This window comes from Myotis myotis, unplaced genomic scaffold (assembly GCF_014108235.1).
Source record: "Myotis myotis isolate mMyoMyo1 unplaced genomic scaffold, mMyoMyo1.p scaffold_m19_p_2, whole genome shotgun sequence".
NCBI lineage: Eukaryota > Metazoa > Chordata > Mammalia > Chiroptera > Vespertilionidae > Myotis > Myotis myotis.
Genome location: NW_023416324.1, coordinates 95,604,226 through 95,610,999, shown reverse-complemented (window position 1 = coordinate 95,610,999; position 6,774 = coordinate 95,604,226). Strand labels below are relative to the sequence as shown.

General features: G+C 38.4%; 1 pseudogene; it reads left to right on the top strand.

Annotated features, from left to right (window-relative positions):
- The first annotated feature begins 4,648 nt into the window (after window positions 1–4,648).
- On the top strand, window positions 4,649–6,224 carry LOC118675600 (annotated as a pseudogene).
- Window positions 6,225–6,774: the final 550 nt, after the last annotated feature.

The window sequence follows — 6,774 nt, the reverse complement described above, 5'->3', positions numbered from 1 at the left end:
CAGAATATGCCAGAACTGTGGTACCATTACAAAAGATGTAATGTACACAAATGGAAATACCCGAAGGAGGAGAGAGAGGGAGAGAGGGAGAGGGAAAAAGAGAGGGAGAGGGAGGGAAGGCAGAAGGGAGGGAGGAGGAGATGGAGGGAAGGAGAGGAGAAGATGGAGGAAGGGGAGGAAGAGGAGGAGGAGGAAGAGGAGGAGAAAGGAAGAGAGAGGAAGAAAAGAAATATTTGAAGCCAATAATAATTTCTAAAGACCTGGCGTAGCTGTATTCATTTCATAGAAAGCAGATTTCAGAGAAGGGGAATTACAGAATAATTAAGGGTCAATTCTACAAGAACATATAACAACCACTAGTGTCTATGTGCCCAAAAATAGTGTCAAAATACATGAGGCAAACATATAACTGTAAAAAGAAATAGACAAACCACTCTCAGAGTGGGAGGCTTCCATACACCTCTCTCAGTAAGTGACCAAAGCAGCAGGCAGAGAACACAGTACAACTGAACTGCACCATCAGTGGTGGAAGATTTAATGGACACCTGTAGACTACTTCATCTAACAACTGCAGAATACATGCCAGGTGTACCGGTTAATAATGTGGATTTTGTAAACAAAGAAAATATGATAATTTCAAGAGAAACATCAAAAGTGCTTTATTCAAAGTAATGTCCATCGCTAGCTACACATTTCCCCCATCTTTCAGGTAATTTGTGGATACTGTCCCAACAGAACTTTTCTTGTTTTGAGGCAAACCATTCAGAGACCCAATTTTCCACTTCTTTGTGCATTTTGAAGTGCTGCTCAGAAAGTGTGTGTGCCATCGATCAGAACAAGTGCTAATCTGAAGGAGCAAGATCTGGTGAATACAGCGGGTGGGTTCATACTTCCCAGGCAAGATCTTTTAACGTGTCTTTAACTGGCTTTGAAGTGTGTGGTGGTGCGTTATCATGAAGCAAAATTACTTTGCTGTGTCTTCTGGCCCATTCTGGTCGTTTCACGATCAAAGCGTGGTTCAAATTGATTATTTGTTGTCAGTAGTGATCCTTATTAATGGTTTCACCTGGTTTTAGAAGCTCATAATACACCACACTTTCCTGATCCCACCAAATGCAGAGCATTGTCTTCTTTCCGAAGCGATTTGGCCTTGCAGTCGATGTTCATGGTTGACCTGGATCAACCCATGATTTTGTGCATTTGGAATTCTTCAAATAAATCCACTTTTCATCACCAGTCACAATTCGATGCAAAAAAGACTTTTTTTTCGTGCTGTTGAAGCAACATTTTACTGATGACTTTTTCGTTTTTCCATTTGTTTTTCGTTCAGTTGATGTGGCACCTACTTTCCTTCCTTTAAAATCTTACCCATTGCTTGTAAACGATCAGAAAATGTTTGCTGAGCAACATTTATTCTTTCTGCAAGCTGTTTTTGAGTTTGACATGCATCTTCATCTAATAATGCTTGTAATTGCTGGTCTTCAAACTTTTTCGGTTGACCTGGACGTTCTTTGTCTTTCACATCGAAATCATCACTTTTGAAGCATTTAAACCAGGGTTCACAAGTATCTTGAGCTGGAGTATGTTCACCATAAGCTTTGGAAAGTATACGATAACTTTCAGCAGCACTTTTCTTCAAAATAAAGTAATGATTAAAACTTCCTGCAAATGCACTTTTTTATCATGAAATTCGACATTTTTAAGTGTAAAAATATCTATGATGTTAACACCTTCAGAAAATTTGACATATGAAGTTTTGAAGCTTGCTGTCAATACAACAAAATAGCATACATATCAACTCGCATATATATCAACATATGTGTAACTCTATCTATTGAAAAATATTCGCATTATTAACTTCAAGCTCACATGTACCATATGCAAAGATAGATCACATTATGAGCTATAAAGTACACTGCAATGAATTAAAAGAATAGAAATCACACAAATATGCAATCAGACCACAATGGAATTAAACTGAAGATCAGTAACATAAAGACAGCTGGAAGCCTAGGATCATGTTATCATTTAATACATATAGTAAAAGCATTTGATGAAATCCAATACTCATTCATGACTAAAACTCTCAGCAAACTAGAAATAAAGGGAAGTTTTCCCACCTTGATAAAGAACATCTATAAAAACCTACTGCTAAACTTAATACTTAATGGTGAAAAACTTTGTATTTTCCTACTAAAAATCAGAAACAAGGCCAAGATGTCCTCTCTCATGACTCCTTTTGAATACTGTACTGCTCTAGCTGTATAATAAAACAAGAAAAGGAAATTAAAAGTATACTGATTGAGAAAGAAACCTATTTTTAAGATGACATAATTGTCTATATAGAAAATCCCAAATAATTCACAAAAAACTTCTGCAACTAATAAACAATTTACAACCTTATAGGATATAAGGTTAATGCACAAAAATTTCAACTGTTTTCTTTTAAAACAATGACAAACAATTGTAATTTTATATTAAAACACAATTTATATTAACACAAAAAAATAATGAAATAGTTATAAACCAACAAATGTGTCCAAGCTTTATATGAGAAAAACTACAAAACTCTGACAAAGAAATCAAAGAACATCTAAATGGAGAGAAATTCTATGTGCAGTGATAGGAAGACTCAATATTGTTAAAATGTCAGTTCTTCCCAACTGGATCTATATATTCAATGCAATCTCAATCAATATCAGAGCAACTTACTTAGGGATATCAACAAATTGATTCTAAAGTTTATTTGGAAAGGCATAAGACCCAAAACAACCAATGCAATATTAAAAGAAAAGAACAAAGTAAGAGGACTGAAGACTTCCTATGAAGCTACGTACAGTAGTAATCAATACAGTATAGTATTGATGAAAGAATAGACAATTAGAACAATGGAACATAATAGAAAGCCCAGAAATAGACCCACGCAAATGTAGTCAAGTTTGACAAAGAAGCAAAGGCAATTAAATGGAGAAAGCAGAGTATTTTTAATAAACGGTGAAGAGTGAAATCGGCATCATGGCAGAATAAGAAGACCACTTTACTTCCACCCTTAAAGTTACAAATCAGATAACTACAGTTCAACAAGGATGGCTTGTTCAACACACAAACATATCTGAGAGATCCATGCATCGAGACATCTGAAGGTAAGCATATCAAAATAAGAGAGGAGGCAGGATGGGGGTAAACAGAGACGAAGTCTGCAGATTCAGTCCAGTGCCTACTGCTGGCCAAGCTGACATGGTAGCAATGTAGGAGTTAGGCTGCAGCCCTTACACAGCAACTGAGGGTAGGTGGCACAGACCAAACATTCTGGCCTAAGTAGCCACTGCAGGTATAGCTGGTGACAGGCAGACACACAGCACAGTGGTGTGGCTGCTGTGGACTAGCAGCAGCCAATGTTCGCAAGAAAACAAAGCCACAGACTCAAGAAGTGGCCTCGCCCACAACCCACCCCCACTTTACCCAATACTCAGGGTAGAACCCAGTAGAGGCAGCAGAGGTGTCGGGATATCACAGAACAGCAGGCGGTCTCTGGTTATAAAGAAGCAGCTCTGAAAACGTACAAACCTGAAGCCCCATCACATGCCACATCCCACCACAGGAAACAGACACAGAGAGGATGCCCACCACCTTGGGAAATACAGGGCATATTCCATGACCAAGGCAACACTGCCCACTGAGATCCCAGAGGTACCAGTAAAGTAAACAGAAACTTGCCCTATAGCACCATCTACTGGAAAGCAAAAGAAAGGCCTCTACTTATTAACCTGCAGAATTAAGAGCAAAACAGTACCAATGACTCTTTTGGGAATGTCACCTAAGAATCCTGAGACACCAATCAGAAAAAATACATGCAACTCTATGTTCATAACAGCATTATTTACAATAGCCAAGATCTGGAAACAGCTCAAGTGTCCATCAGTGGACGAATGGATAAAATAACTGTGGTACATTTACACAATGGAATACTATACAGTTGCAAAAAAGAAGGATCTCTTACCCTTTGAGAGAGCATGGTTGGACCTGGAGATTATTATGTTAAGTGAAATAAGCCAATCTGAGAAAGACAAATATCACATGCTTTCACTTATTTGTAGAATCTAATGAACAAGATGAATTGACCAATAAAATAAGACCGGAAGCATGGAGGCATGAAACAGACTGACATACCTTGATGTGGGGTTGGAGAGATGAGAATAGCTAAACCAAAGAACTTACATACTTATATGCGTAGCCCATGGACATAGGCAATAAGCGGGTGAAGATCTGGGTGGGGGTGGGTAGGGACTGGGAGGATGGGGATAAGTGGGACATATCTGTAATACTATCAACAATAAAAAATATACATTTAAAAAATTCAATAAAATGGGTATAGAAGGAAAGTACCTCAACATAATAAAGGCTATATATGACAAACTCTCAGCTAATATCAAGTTCAGTGGTGAAAACCTGAAAACTTTTCCTCTAAAATTGGGAATAAAATGAGGATGTCCACTCTCACCACTTTTATTCAACATAGTAATGGAAGACGTAGTCAAAGCAATCAGGCAAGAAAAAGAAATAAAAGGCATCCCAATTGAAAATGAGATGTGAAACTGTCATTATTTGCTGATAACATGAGTCTATATATAGAAAACCCTAGGAGCAGATGTGGGAGGAAGCCGCCCTCACCTTCCTGCACCCCTGGTAATGACCACTTTATTGGCATTAGTAATACTGGGCAAGGCAAGGTGTGCCAGGACAGGAGTGGAAGCTGGTGGCCTTTCTCAAGAGACCTGGAGAAAATGGGGTATTATAGAAACTGAGGAGCAGTTGAAGAGCTGATGAAGTATAGGATTTTCTATAGTGATAATGTCAATGTGGCTATATCTCCAAAAGGTTGATCAAACCTCTAATGCGAGTTCTTTGGGGGCTGGGTTATTGTTTAATTTAGTTTTGGCCAAATGGTAACTTTACCTACATTTGATTTGTGGTCTAATTATTGATCAAGAAAAGAATGTCTCATTGTGTCCACCTTCATTTCAGTGGCAGCCAACTGCCTCTATCTGTATGTCCATGTCTTAGCTTCTCATCATAAAATAGTACATATTGGTCACTAATGAATTAGTGGGATTCAGAGCAGGAAATATAGCAGTTATTAGATCACTTATTGCTGGTGCTACTTCCATTTAGGAAAGAACAAATTCCATGGCAAACACAAGTGCATGTCCAAGTACTAGGTTTTATTCCAGGTCCAGTTTTCAGAACTGTTTCACACTCATTGGAGAAAAGGGCATGGCATAAAGACTGTAAAGCTGCAGATAAATATGTATACAGCACCAGTTTTACTTGGCACCTTCCTGGGAATTTTAAATATTTTTCTGAATCTTATTATAGTAAAAGAACATAGTGTGGATGACTCAGGACAGCAGTGTAAAAATACTAATTTTGAAGAAGCAAGTACAGATAAAGTTCAGGTTCCCCAGGGACATAATGATCAAGTTGCTGTTGGAACTACCAATGTTCTGTTTTCCATGGTCCTTTCTTTGCTCTTTTGGAAACCATTCTTACTCCATTAATAATAGATATGTATGCCTGGACTTGAGAACAGGCTGTGCTATGTTATGGAATATACTTGCTACTCTTGGAGTGGAGGCAGTTATTATTTTCATGGAGATTAAATTACTTTCCAAAAGACTGGCTAGTGTGCTATTCTACTGGGAGGACTCATTGTCTGGGTTGGCTTCTTCAGCTTGTTACCTTGGGGAAATCACTTTCCCAAAATACAGTGGGAAGATTTACATAACAATTGAATCCCTAAGAACACATTTGGGGAAATGATTGTTACTCTTTGGAGGTCTCCAAGAGAAGATCGCAGTGAAGGACCAACTGGTTGCCCAATTGAACAAGCTGGGTACCTCTACATCCCCATGATCCATCTGGCCCAGTTCCTCACATCAGCTGTGCTAATTGGGATAGGCTATCCATCCCACATTGTCATATACATTATATTAAAAAATTCTGGGACCAAAACCTCAGAGTGTGTACATGGGCTGGTTAACAGCTTCCGTAAGTGCATCTCGGATTATTGAATCTGTGTACATCAGCCAAGTGTACACTCGCTGGGGCCCACGACGGGCAGTCAGCCTGGTGTGTGGATAAGTGGTGCTCACCATCACTCTCCTGGGAATGGTTTACAAAGACTCCTTGCTTTTCCTCTAAGGCATGGAAGGAATCAAGGGTAACCCAGCTAACTAACACTGGGGTGTACTTGCTGTGTGGAATTTCCTTTATTTTATTAAGGCTCTGCTAGATAATCGCTATGGGTCAGTTTCTAAAAGTCAGGCTTCGGATATTATATATTTTAAATAGCAAGAGCATATATTGAATAACACAGGGAATTCTGTGAATAGTAAGATAATGTAAAACCATTCTGGATCATAATTTCTTTATCTCAAAAAAGATATGTTCTTCATTCTACATTTTTGGGGGGTTTGCATGCACACATGAGTGAATGCATGATGTGAAATTGTATTCTTAATTCAAACTGCAGAGGTGTCATTTAAAATAACAAGAAAATATCTGCAATGAAACCATAAGATGAGTTCTGTAAGAATTACCTGTAACAGAATTACATTACAGAAATTGTTTACCTAAATCGAGTTGCATTTATTTGACGATAACTACTTTTTATTTATTTAAAAATGCATTTTCTGCCCTGGCTGGTGTGGCTCTATTGTTAGAGCATTGACCCCGGCACCAAAGGAGCTCAGGTTTGATTTCCAGTCAAGGGCA